At 39.1% G+C, this 17743-nt stretch overlaps 1 protein-coding gene across 6 annotated transcripts in view; it reads left to right on the top strand.

The window, feature by feature from the left end:
• PAK3 (p21 (RAC1) activated kinase 3) overlaps positions 1-17743 on the top strand; it is a 289034-nt gene that overhangs the window by 19053 nt on the left and 252238 nt on the right. For 2 of the 6 annotated variants that reach the window (XM_074391890.1, XM_074391886.1), the window contains exon 2: positions 15214-15268. The exons of 2 other annotated variants lie outside the window; for them this stretch is intronic. The gene's annotated coding sequence lies outside the window, so the exon portion shown is untranslated. Of the gene's footprint in view, positions 1-15213; positions 15269-16302; positions 17172-17743 lie in introns of those variants that run through there. 2 more of the 6 variants (XM_074391887.1, XM_074391888.1) reach the window with 2 other exon arrangements.

Below are 17743 nucleotides of genomic sequence, written 5' to 3'. Positions count from 1 at the left end.
GTTTACCATAGCAAAGACCTGGAACCAACCTAAGTGCCCATCGATGATAGACTGGACAAGGAAAATGTGGCACATATACACCATGGAATGCTATGCAGCCATAAAAAACGATGAGTTTGTGTCCTTTGTAGGGACGTGGATGAATCTGGAAACCATCATTCTCAGCAAACTGACACAAGAACAGAAAATCAAACACTGCATGTTCTCACTCGTAGGTGGGTGTTTAACAATGAGAATGCATGGACACAGGGAGGGGAGCATCACATACTGGGGTCTGTTGTTGGGGACAAGGGGAGGGACAGCAGTAGGTAGGGAGTTGGGGAGGGATAACATGGGGAGAAATGCCAGATATAGGTGACGGGAATGGAGGCAGCAAATCACACTGCCATGAATGAACCTATGCAACAATCCTGCATGTTCTGTACATGTCCCCCAGAACCTAAATTGCAATAAAATATATTAAAAAAAAAAAAAAAAGACCGATACCTGATTTCTTTGGTTTAGGTTGGGGTCTGGATATAGGTATTTTAATGCCTCCCAAGTGATTGTGATGAGCAACCAGATTGAGAACGTCTGGACTAATCCAGCATCTGCCTCTTCATTTTCTATATATTGGCATCTGAGCAGAAAACCAAATCTCAGCTGCTCCCTGTAAACTGCTTGGAAATCTTACTAAGTGACCTTAGTAAGCTACATATCCCCTTTCTATTATGTTAAACCAACCTGTACCACCCTTCTCTAGACTTCAACCTCACTTCTGTCTCTGTCTCTCCTAGAAGGGGACTTCTTTTTTCCATTTCATAGAGAAAATAGTGGCTTTTAGGGCCTCAAGTTCCTGCCCTTCTATCTCAAACCTAGGCGTATCTGTAGCCAGTTTTATACTGTTGTCTCCTGTGGCACTTCCAAAGCTTTCCTCATTCTTGTAGATCTTCAACATCTTACCACTGGCTCTTTTCAAAATATCTACAATCTCTTTTGTCTTTAAAGACCTTCTCTTCAACTCTAGCTACTGCCCCATGTCTCTTCTTTTCACAGCCAAGCGTCTTGACAAAAGGAATCTGCCTAGCTAACCCCCATTCTGTCACCTTCCATTCACTTTTTAAGTCCACTGGAATTTGGTTTCTGCTTTCATGAAACACATTTTTGCTGTGGACACCAGTGATTTCCAAAGTCATAGATCTAATAAACAGTTCTCAGTCGTTTTCGTGTTTGGTGATTTTCTACTTGGTGTTTCTGAGTCATTAACTTTATACTGCCTGTCTTCCTGAAAATCTGCTCTTTCATTGATTCTTTGAGAGTATTCTTTCTTGATTTACCTCCTACTCTGGCAGCTTTTTGAGTTCTTCTTCCTTGTCCCAGATTTGAAATATGAGTTTGGAAAAATATGAGAATCTCTTGTTACTACTTCACATTTTTTCTCAGCAATGTTATCCATGCCTTTGGCTTTAACTATCACCAGCTCATGACTCCCAGATATATTACCCCATCACGGATCTCTCTCCTGAACCCTAGATTTGTTTATCAGACTGCCTATGGACTGTCTCTGCCTGGAACTGCCACGGGAATCTCAAAGTCAATGTGTCTCAAATTTCACTTGATGTTTTATAAATACTCCACCAAATCAAAAAGTGTAGTCATCCAAGATTCCTCCTTCATCTCCCTCACCCTCCACAATTACCAATCCTCCCAAGGCTACCTCTAAAATCTTTGTTATCTATTTGCTCCTTTGCATCTTGACTGCCACATCTCTAGATTCTCATCATCTCTCATCTGGACCACTACAATATCTTCCTAACTGAATTTCCTGGCATTATAACAGCCTCATTCCAGTTGAATGCAAAGTTGAATAATCTTTCTACATGGCAAACTTACCATGTTATTTACTTGCTCCTATGCCATTAATCATTAATGACTCCCAGGGACTTATAGCAGTGGTGTTCAAATTATACTTCATGCATCCCTGTGTGTGTTTTGGAGTGAAGTTGGGGGCAGCAGGCTGAGCAGGCCACATAACAGGGCCAAGCCTCTAATTTAAGCAGGACAGCTGTGCTTTATATCTGTTTATCATCCTGGTTTCTGAAGATATTTTCCATTAGAGTGAAAATTCTACAGCTAAAAGAAAAATTTGAATGCCATTGATGTTACCCTTCATAACTAACAAGCTCAGTATTTATCAGGAACAGAAGGGTATCTCTGGCATCAAGAATGTAAAAGCTTCATAAGCCTTGTGTCCAGGAACTGTGTCCCCTCCAGATGTGTTCATTTGATTGCAAGGCCCAGAAAGAGGCCTCTCACACTTGATGTAACCCTTTGTGTGTCGTAAGGCCCTTTCTCTGCCTTTCGGGATTGCTAGTGCCTGTTATATACATGAAATTCAGACCTCTGCCCAAAGAACAGCCATAGTCTTGAGGCAGGCACTATCCCTGGTCAGTGCAAGATATGAAATTGCATGCAGTTCTATAATTTGCATTTTGTACTTAATATATGTCTAATATACTCCTAAGTGATTGAAGAGTCTGTTTAAAAGCTGCAGAATATTCCATTGGATTAAAGATTGTTACATGTTTACTTCATGAAATGAAACTCCGTTGCCTTTATAAGAACTGGGAGAACCTTAAGACATCCTGTCCAGTACTCATGCTGTGGTCCCCATGGGAACTAATTCCCAGTGAGCTCTTTGTTCTCAGGGCAGCTTAGGTGACCTCATTTACTCTTCCAAACTGTGATTACTCTCAGGCTTTAGGCTTTTCATCTGCATCCAGGAAAGGGGAAAATGCACACTCTTACCTATAAAAAGGGAAATTTGCCATTGATAAATCTGGTGGTTCCCAGGCCCATACTATAAAATCGCCTTAATTTGTACAGTTCTGAGAATGTTCATGGTGAGTGAGTTTATCGCCATGCCCAGGCTTGACTGACCTGAGCCTCTGGTGTCATTGCTCCCTAAGCAAATAGTCTTTATTAAAACTGCTTGCAAGTAAAAGCACTGGATTGAAAATTAGGTTTTTATCAGGTTCTAGTGCTGACAGTGCAGCTCAACTTTCTGTATGACCTTGGGCAAGTCATTGAACAATTCTCATTTGAACACAGAATGATGTTGAACCAAATGATCTCTAGGATTATTTTCAGTTCTGATACCTTGAGTCTGATGCTAGGAGATAATTGCTATGAAAATGCTTCCAAAAGTTCAAAGTGCTGTATGAGTGTGAGATGTTATAATTAATTAAATTTACTGCTTTAAGTTCCCATAGAGCGTGAGGAGAAGTAAAAGAGCTTTCCTGGTACACCTGGGCAAGTCAACATCCAAATCATCTGAAGTTAGCAAGGTAGTGTTGTTTACCGGGAAGAAAAATAATAATAAGAGCTATTCACTGAAACATGACCACATGCCAAACTGCATGCTAGTCACTTTCATATACATTTTTGTTAGTTATCCCCACAACGAACCTATCATTACTATTATTTTTGCCCTTTTACAACTGAGAAAACTGAGTTCAAGAAGGTTAAGTGACTTGATTGCAGTCACACCCCAAGTAATCATTGACACTAAGGTTTGAGCCACAGTTTTTCTGATTCAAAAGTTCAAGCATTTTCAAGTATCAGAAAACGTGAGGTCCAAGACCACGTTTTCCAGCCCAGTATATCTCAAAGTCTAACTCACGTATGAATCACCAGGAGGTCTTGCTAAATTCAATTTGCTGACCCCGTACATCTGGGGTGGAGCCTGAGCGTCTGCATTTCTAACAAGCGTCCAGATGCTGCTTGATGTAGCAGGTCCATGGACCACACTTTGAGTGGCAAGAGACAAGAGACCTTTATATGGAAATACTCTGGCTTATATTTGCCCATGGAGCAGGGCTGCACAGACTGTGCACTGCATATCCCCAGGGAGCCCTGTTCCCATTGTAGTCTGCGTGCAGTGTGCCTCTTGAGTTGTGTACTGTGCTCCCCTTGTCCTAGAATGAGAACATTGTGAGTAGTGAGTAGATTTACAGAATCTTCCTCTACCTGGGCCATGTCTTAAGAACTGAAAATGTTCTTTCCCTCACAAATGAAAAATGGATCAGCGCAGTTGAGAAGAGAAACGCAAGTCCAGTCTGCCCACAATGAGGGTGGCCCATTTGGTGTTCTGAGGCAAGATGGGGAGGAGGGGGAGAAGGAAGCTAGCTGGCAGGCTGGCTGGCTGGCTGGCTGGCTGGCTGGCTGGCTGGCTGGCTGGCTGGCGTGGCAGGCTCCATTCTTATGCTAACAAAGCTCTGATTCCAGGCAGCAGCTGCTGCTTGTGTGGGTGCTTGGGCCATTCATAGCAGCTTGCTTTACCAGTGCCAGACCCCCAGAACAGGTGCAGCCCCACTTGTTATTTTGCTCAGTCCTGACCGTCCAGACAGCGAGCTGATTATCACTGTGAATCGGGGATTACTGCTGATATTCCAGCTTCTCCCAAACAAAGGGGCCAGCCTCAAGACAGCTGTCTTTTTCTGGCCACAGTGAGTCTGACTGCCTTGAAGGCCATGTGGGGCTCAGGGAGGTGGGTTTGCATTGCAAATGGGAAAGAGAAAATCAGACCCAGGTAAGCAGTTCTTCTGAAACAGGTCAAAGTGTCTGAGAGTCAGAAAGTTTGGGAGCTTAAGCCCACAGTACCCAAGCAGGAGCTCAAAATCTATTGAGATCTCCCCAGGCTCCCCTTCTCTGGTCAGGTGCTTTTGTCCCTAGTCTTCCCTTGGTCTAAGGTCTGCTGCAGTGGCCAAGGGAAAGAGAAGGGCAGCTGGCTCTCATTGTCCCCTTCCTGCTTTGCTCAGCCTCAGCACCAGGCTTTGGGAACCAGGAAATTAGCTTCTGTTCCCAAAAAGGATGGGAACCCATAGCAGTTAAGACCAGCTCCAGGGTGAGGCAGTCTGATACGGGTTTTAATTTGATCATTCACTAGCAGCAAGCATGAGCTTAGGCAATCATTCAATTTATTCAAGCTTCCGTTTTGTCACCTCTCATAGAAGAATAACAACAGTACTTCCCTCAGGGACTATTGTGAGGATTTATTATTAATAATAATGAAAGCTAACGCTGACAGCACCTACTGTGAAGAACTAGGCAGTCTTCTAAGTACTTTACACACTGTAATTCACTAAATCCTTAAAATGATCCTATGAGAGGGACTCTTATTATCCCCATTTTATAGATGTGGAAACTGAGGATCAAAGGAGTTAAGTAATTCACTCAAGATCACAAATCTGGTAAGCAGTACAGCTGAGAATCAAACCCAGCAGTCTGCTTCAGAGCCCACGTCTTATGCACGACGCTTTACTGCACAAACTTAAAGTAAGAGTGAGCACAGTGCCTGGCACACATAAATCCTTACTAAATGAGGGTGCTTATGATTCACTAAACTGATTTGGCCTCACTGTTTCAATGAATAACTAAATATGTGTCACCTAAAAAAGGAATGTATATTTTTTCAATACAAATATGGGTTTCCACAGCTGGCATCTTCATAGTGGAAAGAGTAATAGTCTTTCTTGGCCCCAGGGCTCCAGCTCCATTCATTCACACACAAAGGAGGGTAGGACAATTCATTCTGCCACTTGGCTTAGCAGAGCACTTTTGATTCCCAAAGCAGCTTTTCTTCTCTACCCACCAAACTGCCTCCTCTTCATTCTACTGCCTCTTCAGGCCCATTGCTTCCCCATAACCTTTAGCCTGTGAATTTGATTCACTTATTATGTGAAAGAAAGGGAGGGAGTGAAAAAAGGAGTGAGGAGGTAGGAGAGAAAGGAGAGAGAGAGAGAGAGAGAGAGAGAGAGAGAGAGAGAGAGAGAGAGATCAAGAACAGAGAGAGAGAGAGAGAGAGAGAGAGAGAGAAATCAGGGGTGGGAAGGAGATACTTCTAAAAAGAAAACAAGAAAAAAAAAAGTCAAGACTCCTATTCAAACCTAATCTTAAATAGATTTTGACTGCAGTTTTAGAAAAATGTTTATTGAAAAGGAAATATGATCCCAGCTACTCAGGAGGCTGAGGCAGGAGAATTGCCTGAACCCAGGAGGCGGAGGTTGCGGTGAGCCGAGATCGTGCCATTGCACTCCAGCCTGGGTAACAAGAGCGAAACTCTGTTTCAAAAAAAAAAAAAAAGAAAAAAAAATGAAAAGGAAATATGTCTATAACATACAATTATGTGAGAAAAGCAGCCTACAAAATACAGTGTAACATCATTTTGAAGTGTGTACATACAAATATAAATATATATATGTATATATATGTGTGTGTGTGTGTGTGTATGACTGGAAGGAAGTATTCCGAAATGTTAACAGTAATCATTTGTAGGTAGTAAAGCTGTAAATTACTTTGCTGCTTTAAATTTTCTGTATTTTTTCCATAATTCTAAATGAATATAATTTTTTTTTTGTAATTATAACAAGATCTAAGGAAAAGGAAGAAGCAGGGATAGGATATGTCTGTACTGCCGGTGTGAGGGATGGATCCTGCCCCCAAGAATGCCGTGTACTAATGAGCAATAATTGTTGTCCCGTCTGTGTTGCAAAAGTATATTCTCTGTGTGCAAGGGAATGCTAGACTACTCAACAGGACCACAGAGAGCTTTGAGGCACATGTTCAGCTCCCAGACAGCTCTGAAAGTATCTGATCTTCCTGCCCAGACAAATAGGTAGGAGTGGAGAGCCCTGACCTGTGGTGTGTCCACTTAAAATACCATGTGTCCCTGACCATAGTTCAGGAACCCAGTGGTAGAGTTAACATCCTACAAACTTGCCATACGGGCAAAAACCAGAACAGGGCCAAGGGGACAAAAGCAAACAGATCAGAGACTAATGAATGCAGCGGGACAGAGCTGACAACAGGAAAGAGAAAGATAGTATATTCAGTGCGCTGGAGGGGTTCAGTGCTGAGGTGTCATGTGCCGGATTCTTGTTTGGGGTATGGCTGTGTTTAGATGGGTAAAAGGGTGTAGGTGGGCACAGGGTTGGGGACAAAGGCATAACTAGGGGCTGCAAACTCAAATGCCTTTGGGGACCAGGCTAGTAGCTTAATGTTTGCAGGGGCCTGGGTGAGGACTGTGCTGGGTTGGAAGAGATCAATTCCCACGGAAAAGAACAGTGGGAAGCCTGGGAATTTGGGCCCACATTTCCATGTCTTATGAATTTTTAAGAGACAATAGAGATCCAGGTATTTATGTAAAATCTTTCAACAATTAAGGTTTTTTTCAATGTCAAGGAACTACCAGCGAAGTAAAATGTATCTGTGAGCCACAGTTTTCAAAACATTTCACTTTTAAGTAATTACAGATTCACAGGAAGTTGCCAAGATGTTACAAAGGGGTCCCTGCGTACTCTTCACCCAGTTTCCCTCAATGGTTACATCTACATAACCATCATGTAATATCAAACCAGGGCAATGACATTGGCACAATGTTTGTGTCTAGTTCCATGTCAGTTCATCTCGTGTGGTTTTGTGTGTCCAACAGCACAGTCAAGATACAGAACTGTTCTACCAGCCTAGATCTCCCTTGTCACATCCTAAATAGTTACATCCATTTTCCTCCCTTCAACATTGCTTTTCCCTGGCAACTACTAATCTATTCTCTATCTCTATAGTTTTGTCATTTCAAGAGTATGATACAAGTGAAACAATATATTATGTGACTTTTTGAGACTAGCTATTTTTACTCACGATATGCCCTGGAGATCCACCCAGGTTTTTGCATATACTAGTAATTAATTCCTTTTTATTGCCGCATAACATTTCATGGTATGGATATGCCAGAGTTTGTTTAACCATTCACCAAATCCAGGACATTTTTTCTTGCTTCCAATTTTGGGCTTTACAAATCCAGCTGCCATGAACAATCATGTACAGGTTTTTGTGTGGACAAAAGCTTTCATCTCTAGAATAAGTGTCCAGGAGTCTGATTGCTGGGTCATAAGGTAAGTGCATGTTTCATTTTATAAGAAATTGCTGAACTGTCTTCCAGAGTGGCTATAGCATTTTGCATTTTCAGGAGCAATGCATGAGTGTCCCAATTTCTCTATGTCATTGCCAACATTTGGTGGTATCACAAATTTTTTACTTCAGCCAATCTAACAGGTATCACAGTTAATGATATCTTGCGGTTTTAATTTGCATTCTCTTAATGGCTAATGATATTGAACATCTTCTCATGTGCTTATTTGCCATCTATATATCCTCTTCAGTGAAATGTCTGTTCATGTCTTTTGCTCATTTTCTAATTGGATTTTATGGTTTTCACCACTGAGTTTGAGTTTTTAAAAATATATTATAGATACTAGTCCTTTGTTAGATATATGATTTGCAAATATATTTTTTTCAGTCTTCAGCTTTTCTTTTCATTCTGGTAACAGGGTCTTTCATGGAGCAAAGTTTTTTAACTTTTATGTCTGATTTATTCGTTTTTCTTTCCGGGATTATACTTCTTGTCTTATGCCTAAGAACTCTTTACCAGCCCTGAGTTTCTAAGGCTTTTTCCTTATGTTCCCTTCTAAAAGTTTATAGTTTTATACTTTACATTTAAATCTGTGATCTATGTTGAGTTAATTTTGTGTGAGGTATGAGATTTTGGTCATTATTTTGCCTATGGATGTTCAATTGCTACAGCATCACTTGTCAAAAGGCAATTGTCTCACTGTCTTTTTTTTTTTTTTTTTTTTTTTTTTTTTTTTTTTTTTTTTTTTTTTTTTTTTTACAGAGTCTCACTCTGTTTCCCAGGCTGGAGTGTAATGGCGTGATCTCAGCTCACTGCAAACTTTGCCTACCGGGTTTAAGTGATGCTCCCCTTCAGAGTAGCTAGGATTACAGGTGTCTACAACCAGACCCGGCTATTTTTTTGTTTTTTTTGTTTTGTTTTTTTTTTTTATTTTTAGTAGAGACAGGCTTTCACCATGTTGGCCAGGCTGGTCTCAAACTCCCGACTTCAGGTGATCTGCCAACCTCGACCTCCCAAAGTGCTGGGCCACTGCGCCTGGCCCTTACACGGAATTCTTTTTGCACTTTTGTCAAAAATCAGGTGGGCATATTTGTGTGAGTCTATTTCTGAGTTACCTGTTCTGTTCCATTGACCTGTGTGTCTATCCTTCCACCAATGCAATGCTTTCTTGATTACTGTAGTTTTGTAGTAAAAGTTAATATTGGATAAAGCAATTACTCTTGCTTTATTCTTACCTTTCAAAATTGTTTTTGCTATGCTAGGTCTTTGCAAATATATTGCAGAATAATATTGCCTATAGCCAAAAGCTTGCTGGGATTTCTATAGGAATTGTATGAAATGTGTATATCAATTTTGGAAGAATTGTCATTTTTACTATATCGAGTTTTCTAATCCATGAGGTCTATTTATTTATTTAGGTCTTTGATTTCTTTCATCATTGTCTTTTACTTCTCAGCATACAAGTCCTGTATAGATTTTTTTACGTTTACACCTAAATACTTCATTTCTTGAGTGATTGTAAGTGCTCTTGTATTTTTAATTTTGGTTTTCACATGTTCATTACTAGCATATAGAAATACATTTCTCTAATGACCAGTGATGATGAGCTTTTTTCATGTTTGTTGGTGGCATAAATGTCTTATTTTGAGAAGTGTTCATATCCTTTGCCCACTTTTTGATAGGGTTGTTTTTCTCTTGTTAATTTGTTTAAGTTCCTTGTAGACTCTGGATATTAGACCTTTGTCATATGGATAGATTGCAAAAATTTCCTACCATTCTGCAGGTTACCTGTTCACTCTGATAATAATTTCTTTTGCTGAGTAGAAACTCTTTAGTGTAGCCATAAAAAAGAATGAGTTCACGTCTTTTGCAGGGACATGGATGAAGCTGGAAACCATCATCCTTAGCAAACTAACACAAGAACAGAAAACCAAACACTACATGTCCTCACTCATAAGTGGGAGTTGAACAATGAGAACACACATAGGGAGGGGAACATCACACACCGGGGACTGTGGAGAGTGGAGGGAAAGGGGAGGGAGAGCATTGGAACAAATACCTAACGCATGCAGGGCTTAAAACCTAGATGACGGGTTCATAGATGCAACAAACCACCATGACATATGTATACCTATGTAACAAACCTGTACATTCAGCACATATATTCCAGAACTTAAACTGAACTAAAAAATAAAATAAAATAAATACAATTGGTTTTTGTATGATGATATTGTATCCTGCAAACTTAAACTCCATTGCTAGACCAAGGCTCATTTTTTATAGATTCATTAATATATTATCCTGTGTAGATGATCATGCCACCTGTAAATAGAGATAATTTTATTCTTCCCTTTGGGATCTCTAAGATTTTTATTCCCTTTCTTGTTTTATTGCACTGCATAGTACTATCTCAAATAGCAGTGATGAGAGTAGAAATCATTGCTTCATTCTCAATCTTGAGAGAAAAGCATTCAGACTTTCACCATTGTGATGTTAGGTTTAGCTTTATTTTTTAAAAGTCAGCTTGAGATATAATTCATATACCGTACAATTCACCCATTTAAAGTACAAGATTCAAGACCTTGGGTATATTCACGGAATTTTGCATTCATCACCACAATCAATTTAATTCATTGGTTCCAAAATAAACCACATACCACTTAGCTATCACCACCCAACACACCATCTTCCCTGGCCCTAAACAACCACTAGTCTCCCTTTTGTCTCTATAGATTTTTCTATTCTGGACATTTCATATAAATGGAGTAATACAATATGCAGCCTTTTGTGACTGGCTTCTTTCACTCAGCATAATGTTTTCAAGGTTCATCCATGTTGTAACACTTACTACTACTTCAGTTATTTTTATTGCTGAATAATATGCCATGGGATGCACATATCATAATTTGTTTATTCATTCATCAGCTGAATATTTGCATTGTTTCCATTTGTTGGCTGCCATATTTTCTTTTTATTATTGAGTTATAAGTGTTCCTTAGATTTTAGATACAAGTCCCTTATCACATATATGACTTTCAAATATTTTGTCCCATTCTGTGGGTTGTCTTTTCACTTTCTTGATGCTGTCCTTTAAAGTACAAATGTCTTTAATTGTAATAATGTCCAGTAGTTTATTTTTTCTTTTCTTGATTATGCTTTTAGTGTCAGATATAAAAAAAAAACTATTGCCTAATTCAAGATCACTAAAATTCATACCTATGTTTTCTTCTAAGAATTTTCTAGTTTTATCTTGTACATTTACATCATTTTATCCATTTTGAGTTAATTTATTATATGGCATGATGTAGGAGTACAACTTCATTATTTTGTATGTGGATATACAGTTGTCCCAGCACCATTAGTTGAAAAGATTTTTTTTTTCCTATTAAAACTTCTTGGCACCCTTGTTGAAAATCAAGTGGCCCTAAGTGTGATAGTACATTTGTAGACCCTAGATTCTATTCCATTGCACTCTCTCTCTCTCTCTCTCTCTCTCTCTCTCTCTCTCCATATATATATATATATATACATACATACATATATACATATACATATATTCTCTGTGTCTATTGCAATACATATATATAAAGAGACAGAGTATATATATATATATATATATATATATATATACTCTGTGTCTATTGAAATATATATATGTGTGTATATATATGTATCATATATATATGATGACAGTACTACACTCTCTTGATTACTGTAGCTTTGTAGTAAGTTTTAATATTGGAAAGTATTAGTCCTCCAACTTTGTTGTTCTTTTCCAAGATTGTTTTAACTGTTTGGGTTATCTTGCATTTCCACATAGAATACTGTAAAAATTTTAGGATCAGCTTGCCAATTACTATTTTAAAAATGCAGCTGGAGTTTTTATAGGATTGTGTTGAATCTACAGATAAATTTGAAGTTTTGCCATCTTATTAAGTCTACCAATCCAAGGACATGGAATATCTTTTCATTTACTTAGGTTTTCTTTAATGTCTTTCAACAATGTTTTGTATTTTTCATTTTATAAGTTTTCTATTTATTTTGTTAACTTTATTCCTAAATATTTTATTTTTTGATGCTATTGTAAATGGAATCAATTTCTTAATTTCACTTTTGGTTTGCTTATTGCTACTGTGTACAAATAAAAATGATATTTTGTATTATAAAATATCAACTTTATTTGTACACAGTAGCAATAAGCAACCCTATTGCACTTGTTTATTAGTTCTAATTATTTTTAGTGGTTTCCTCAAGATTTTCTGGACACTGATCATGTCATCTGCAATTAGAGATGATTTTAATTCTTTCTTTCCAATCAGGATGGCTTTTACTTCATTTTCTTACATAATTGGCCTGGCTAGAACCTCCCATACAATGTTGAATAGAAATGACAAAGGTGGATATCTATCTTGTTCCTAATCTTAGGGGGAAATCTTTCATTCTTTCACTGTTAATTATGATATTAACTGTGGGTTTTTCATAGATACTCTTTATCATGTTGAGGAAGTTCCTTCCTATCTGTAGCTTGTTGAGTGCTTTATCATAAAAGGGTAGGTATTTTGTAAAATGTTTTCCCCCTGTGTCTACTGAAATGATCATGTGGCTTTGTCCTTTATTGTACTGAAGTAGCATATTGCATTAATTTTTCTTTTTAGATGTTAAAAGAACTTTGAATTCCTGGGATTAATCCCAGTAGGTTATGGTTGTGTAATCCTTTTTTATTTATTATTGGTATCAATTGGCTAGCTAATTTTTGTTTTTGTTTTTGTTTCTTTTTGTTGTTTTAGGGAAGTCCCCCCTCTACTCCTAGTTTTCTGAGAGATGGGTTTGGTTTAGTTTTTTATTGTCAGGAATGAGTGTTAGATTTTATCAATTGCTTTCTTGCATCAATTGATGAGATTACATATTTTTCTTATTTAGCCTGTTGATATGGTGGATTACAATGATTGACTGTAATACTGAGCTAACTTTACATCCATGGAATAAACCCTAGTTGGTCATGATGTATAATTCTTTTCAAATAATGCTGAATTATATTTGTTAATATTTTGTTAAGAATTTTTGAACCTATATACATAAAGGATATTGCTTTGTACTTATTTTCTCTTTCTTCTCTCTCTCTTTCTCCCTTCCTTTCTCTTTCTCTTTCTTTCTTTCTTTTCTTTCTTTCTTTCACTTTCCTTCCTTCCTTCTTTCCGTCTCTCTTTCTCTTTTTTTCTTTTGTACTGTCTTTGTCTGATTTTGGTATCAAAGAATACTAGCTGCAAAAGTGAATTGGAGAGTGTTCTTTCTTCCCTTCCACTTTCTGAAAGACACTGTAGAGAATTAGTGTTAATTCTTCTTTGAATATTTGGTAGAATTCCTCCATGAAAACTTTGGATCTTGAAAACCCTGTTGGGGGGGCTTTGAAATTATAAATCCAGGTTTTCTCAACAGTTATAGGTCTATTCAAATATCTGTTTTATATTGGGTGATTTGTGATAGTTTATGCATTTCAAAGAATGATCCTTTTCATCTACATTGTCAAATTAATGTATATAGAATTGCTTGTACTACTTTCTTTTATCCTTATAATGTTTATAGGGCCTGCAGTGATATGTTCATTCAGACGTTGGTAATTTGTGTCTTCTTTTTCTTTATCAATCTTGCCCGATCAATTTAGTCAATTTTCTTGATATTTTCAGAAACCAGCTGTTATTTTATTCATTTTCTTTATTGCTTTTCTCTTTTCAACTTCACTGATTTTTACTCAAATATTTATTATTTTCTTCCTTCTGCTCACTTTAAGTTTACATTGTTTTTCATTTTCCAGTTTCTTGAGGTGAGAACTTGATTACTGATTCAAGACTTTTCCTCTTTTCTAATATATGCATTGAGTGCTGTAAATTTCCCTCTCAGCACTGCTTTAGCAGTGTCCCACACATTTTGGTATGTTACATCTTCATTTTCATTCCATTCTGTAGGTTAGAGGTCCTGGAAGATTTGACAAGTCTTTTTGTTTGAAGTGTCAGCTGCCTAGACTTTTATCTGGAGGTTCTGTGGATGAATCTACTTCCAAACTCAATCAAGTGTATGCAGAATTCAGTTTCTTTGGGTTGTAGGTCTGAAGTCCCCATTTCCTTGCTGACTGTCAGCAGTCACATTCTGCTCCTAGAAGCCACTTGAATTCCTTCTTAGTGACCCACTACATCCTCAAAGCCATCAACTAGTAACCTGGCATGTCAAAATCTTCTCATTCCTCAAATCTCTCTGACGTCCTCTTCTGCTTATCAGCCAGAGAAAACTGTGTTATTAAAGAGTTCATATGCGCCGGGCGCGGTGGCTCAAGCCTGTAATCCCAGCACTTTGGGAGGCCGAGGCGGGTGGATCACAAGGTCAAGAGATCAAGACCATCCTGGTCAACATAGTGAAACCCCGTCTCTACTAAAAATACAAAAAATTAGCTGGGCATGGTGGCGCGTGCCTGTAATCCCAGCTACTCAGGAGGCTGAGGCAGGAGAATTGCCTGAACCCAGGAGGCGGAGGTTGCGGTGAGCCGAGATCGCGCCATTGCACTCCAGCCTGGGTAACAAGGGCGAAACTCTGTCTCAAAAAAAAAAAAAAAAAAAAAAAAAAAGAGTTCATATGATGAGATTACACCCACTCAGATCATCTGTTCTGCCATATAATGTAACATAATCATTGGAGTAATTTCTCACCATGTTGATAGGTTCCACCCACACTCAGAGGGGAGCAAGGGCCATTGAGGGGGTCATAGTTAAAATTTTGCCTGCCACAGTAATTATATAATTCAAAGAAAAATGTTGGGTAAATGGTATAACAAAAATATCGAGGGGTACATGGCAACAATTTGGGACCCAATGGAGTAGTTCATTTAAAGGTCCATTCCAAATTCTGTGATTCTGTAGTTGAGAAGTCAGGGAATATTCTGCTCTCCTGTCTATTGTAGGGTGAAGGGAGAGCTTTCCCCTTGGCATTCTGAAGTTTTCCTGAAAAATAAACTCACAAAAGGCAGATGGATAGAAGAAAAGGGATACAAATTTATTTGACATGTGTGTACATGGGAGCCTTCAGAATGAAGACCCAAAGATACAGGGGAAATTGTCCATTTTATGCTCAAGTCAAAACAGTATGGCCACCCATGTAGAAATATGATTAGACAAAATGAGTATAATCTAATGCAATAGACTGAGTGGGGAAACACAGCAAAGCCTCTCTGTCTAGATTCTTCTAGGCCTCTCTGAGCATGCATTTCTTCCGTCTAGGTGTGGGGCATGAACCTCTCTGGAGTGGAGATCTTATGACCTGCAGTCAAACAAGGTAGGTCAGATCATTTCTTTGTGGTTAGTTCATAACACAGAAAGATAGAAGGAAAGTTAAAGTAATATTTTTAGGTTTCATTGCTGGATTTGGGGAGAAGGGGCCTGGTTTCTATGACTCATCTTAGGGAAAAGAGATTCTAGTTTCTGTGGCTAGCCTCCAGTGAGGATGGGACTGAGAGACAAGAGGGCAGGAGAAAGCCAGGGAATAATATTTGCTTCTGAGGCCTTCATTTTAGGGTACTGTTTTCTGAGCTCCAACACTACAGTGAGGTGAGGTACAGCAAAAATCAGAGGCTAGTATATTCTTCAAAATTATCAAGGTCGTGAAAGATAAGAGAAACTGAGAAACTGTTTCCAATTAAAGGAGACTAAAGATACGGAAACTAAACTTAAGAATTTATCCATCTTTGGGTCCTTTACCAAATAATTTTTGTTCTTTTGTTCTAAAGGATGGCATTGGGACAATTGGTGACATTTGAAAGAGGTTTTTAGATTAGATCATAATGTTGTGTGAATATTAATTTCCTGATTTTGATAATTGTCTTGTGGTTATATAAGAGAATGTTCTTGATTTGTAGGAACATGCATTAAAGTATTTAAGGATAAAGGGGCATGATCTCCATCTTACTCTCAAATGATTGGGAAAAAAATTGTGTGTGTGTGTGTGTGTGTGTGTGTGTGTGTGTAGAAAAAGAGAAAAGGATAAATAAAATGTTGCCAAATGTTAACATTTTGGGAATCTGAGTGAAGGGTATATGGAAATTCCTTATACTATACATTTACACTTTTACTAATGGAGCTTCAGATGAAAATCACAACCCTGGCTGACAGCTAGATTTCAACACAATAAGACTAAGCCAGGCGTCCCCGAACTACGGCCCGCGGGCCGCATGCAGCCCCCTGAGGCCATTTATCCTGCCCCCCGCCGCACTTCAGGAAGGGGCACCTCTTTCATTGGTGGTCAGTGAGAGGAGCACAGTACGTGGTGGCCCTGGTCTGAGGGACGGTGAACTGGCCCCCTGTGTAAAAAGTTTGGGGACGCCTGCCCTAAGCAGAAGATGCGGGCGTACTGTGCCTGGACTTCTGATCCACAGAAACCGTATGAAAATAAATTTGTGTGTTCTTTAAAAGTGAGGCCAATGGTGTGTAAGAAGAATTTGAAGTAGGAAAAAAGGGTAGATTCTGGAGACATTACGGAGAGAAAATTGCCACAATAAGGTGTTTTCCCTGACTAGATATGGACAGAGAGAGAAGAGCTGGAGATGATTCTGAAGTTGGGAGCCTAGAAATTGGTATAATGCTGGCAGAAAGAGGCAAATAAAGGGAGAGCTGGGTGGGAGAAAAAATATATATGTTTTAGGAATTCTGAGCTTGAGTGAACAGAGGGCATGAGTGAAAGGGAACCATCTAGCGGAAAGGAATTGGTTAAGGATTAAAGCTTAATAGGTCAGGGCTGGAGCCAGAGGTTTCGAAGGCATCACCATGGTTTTCGATGTGTTTGGAATACCTTTTGTAAAGGGAAGAAAGAGGCTGAAAATAGAACGATATATTTGGGTCCACTCCTGCAAACCAAGTTGGTTGTGAGCACTTGTACTGAAGACAGACGGATTTAGGTTTAAATCCTGGCTTAGCTCATGCCTGGCTCTGTGACCCTGAACAAGTGCCTAAACCTCTCTGAGCCTCTGCTTTTCTTTTTTCTTTTTCTTTTTTTTTTTCAGCTATGAAATGGTGACATTAATCATACCTGCCTTGTGGTGAGGACTAAATATAAAGCACTTAGCTCATCGCCTGGCACATAGGTGGAGGTGAAGAAATTGGGGCTACGAATGTTACTGCTGTTTCCTTTCATGTGCTTGTCTGCATGAGGCAGCCTTCTCCCAAAAAGACCCCTGACAATTCAGGTCACTGTCGTCACTGTCTTTTTGTTTTTGTTGTTGTTTTTGTTATTTTTTGCTGGTGGGAATGGCAAGGTGACCATAGCATGCTATCTTTTGCTTATGGAGGACAGGTCCACAATCTGTTACTGAAAGGGGTGAACTTTTTTCTTCTTCTGTCAATATGGGCAGATGAAGAGGTAAGCACAAGGAGCTCTAGGAAGGGAGAGTTGGAACTGGGGCTGATGGCGCAAGAACAAACCCAAGACTCATCTAGATCATCAGTGATGATTCATTCCTCTGAAGTCTTTCCTAGGCCATTCTGAGAAACACTGGAGGAAGTGGGAGGGCGTGACCTAAAGGGAAGAGTGATGGGCACTGTGCACAAGGGGAGGATTTGCATTTATGAACGTTTCTTGATCTAAAGAGTGATGGGCACTGTGCACAAGGGGAGGATTTGCATTTATGAAAGTTTCTTGATCTAAAGAGTGATGGGCACTGTGCACAAGGGGGTGATTTGCATTTGTGAAAGTTTCTTGGTACCTAGGCTGCCTGATGCATGTCTAGAGTGGCAGTCGGTTATGAGGCAATGTGCCTGC

The sequence above is a fragment of the Saimiri boliviensis genome, chromosome X, assembly GCF_048565385.1.
Source record: "Saimiri boliviensis isolate mSaiBol1 chromosome X, mSaiBol1.pri, whole genome shotgun sequence".
Taxonomy (NCBI): domain Eukaryota; kingdom Metazoa; phylum Chordata; class Mammalia; order Primates; family Cebidae; genus Saimiri; species Saimiri boliviensis.
The sequence above is the reverse complement of the archived record's forward strand: the minus strand, read 5'-3'. Positions and strand labels throughout refer to the sequence as shown.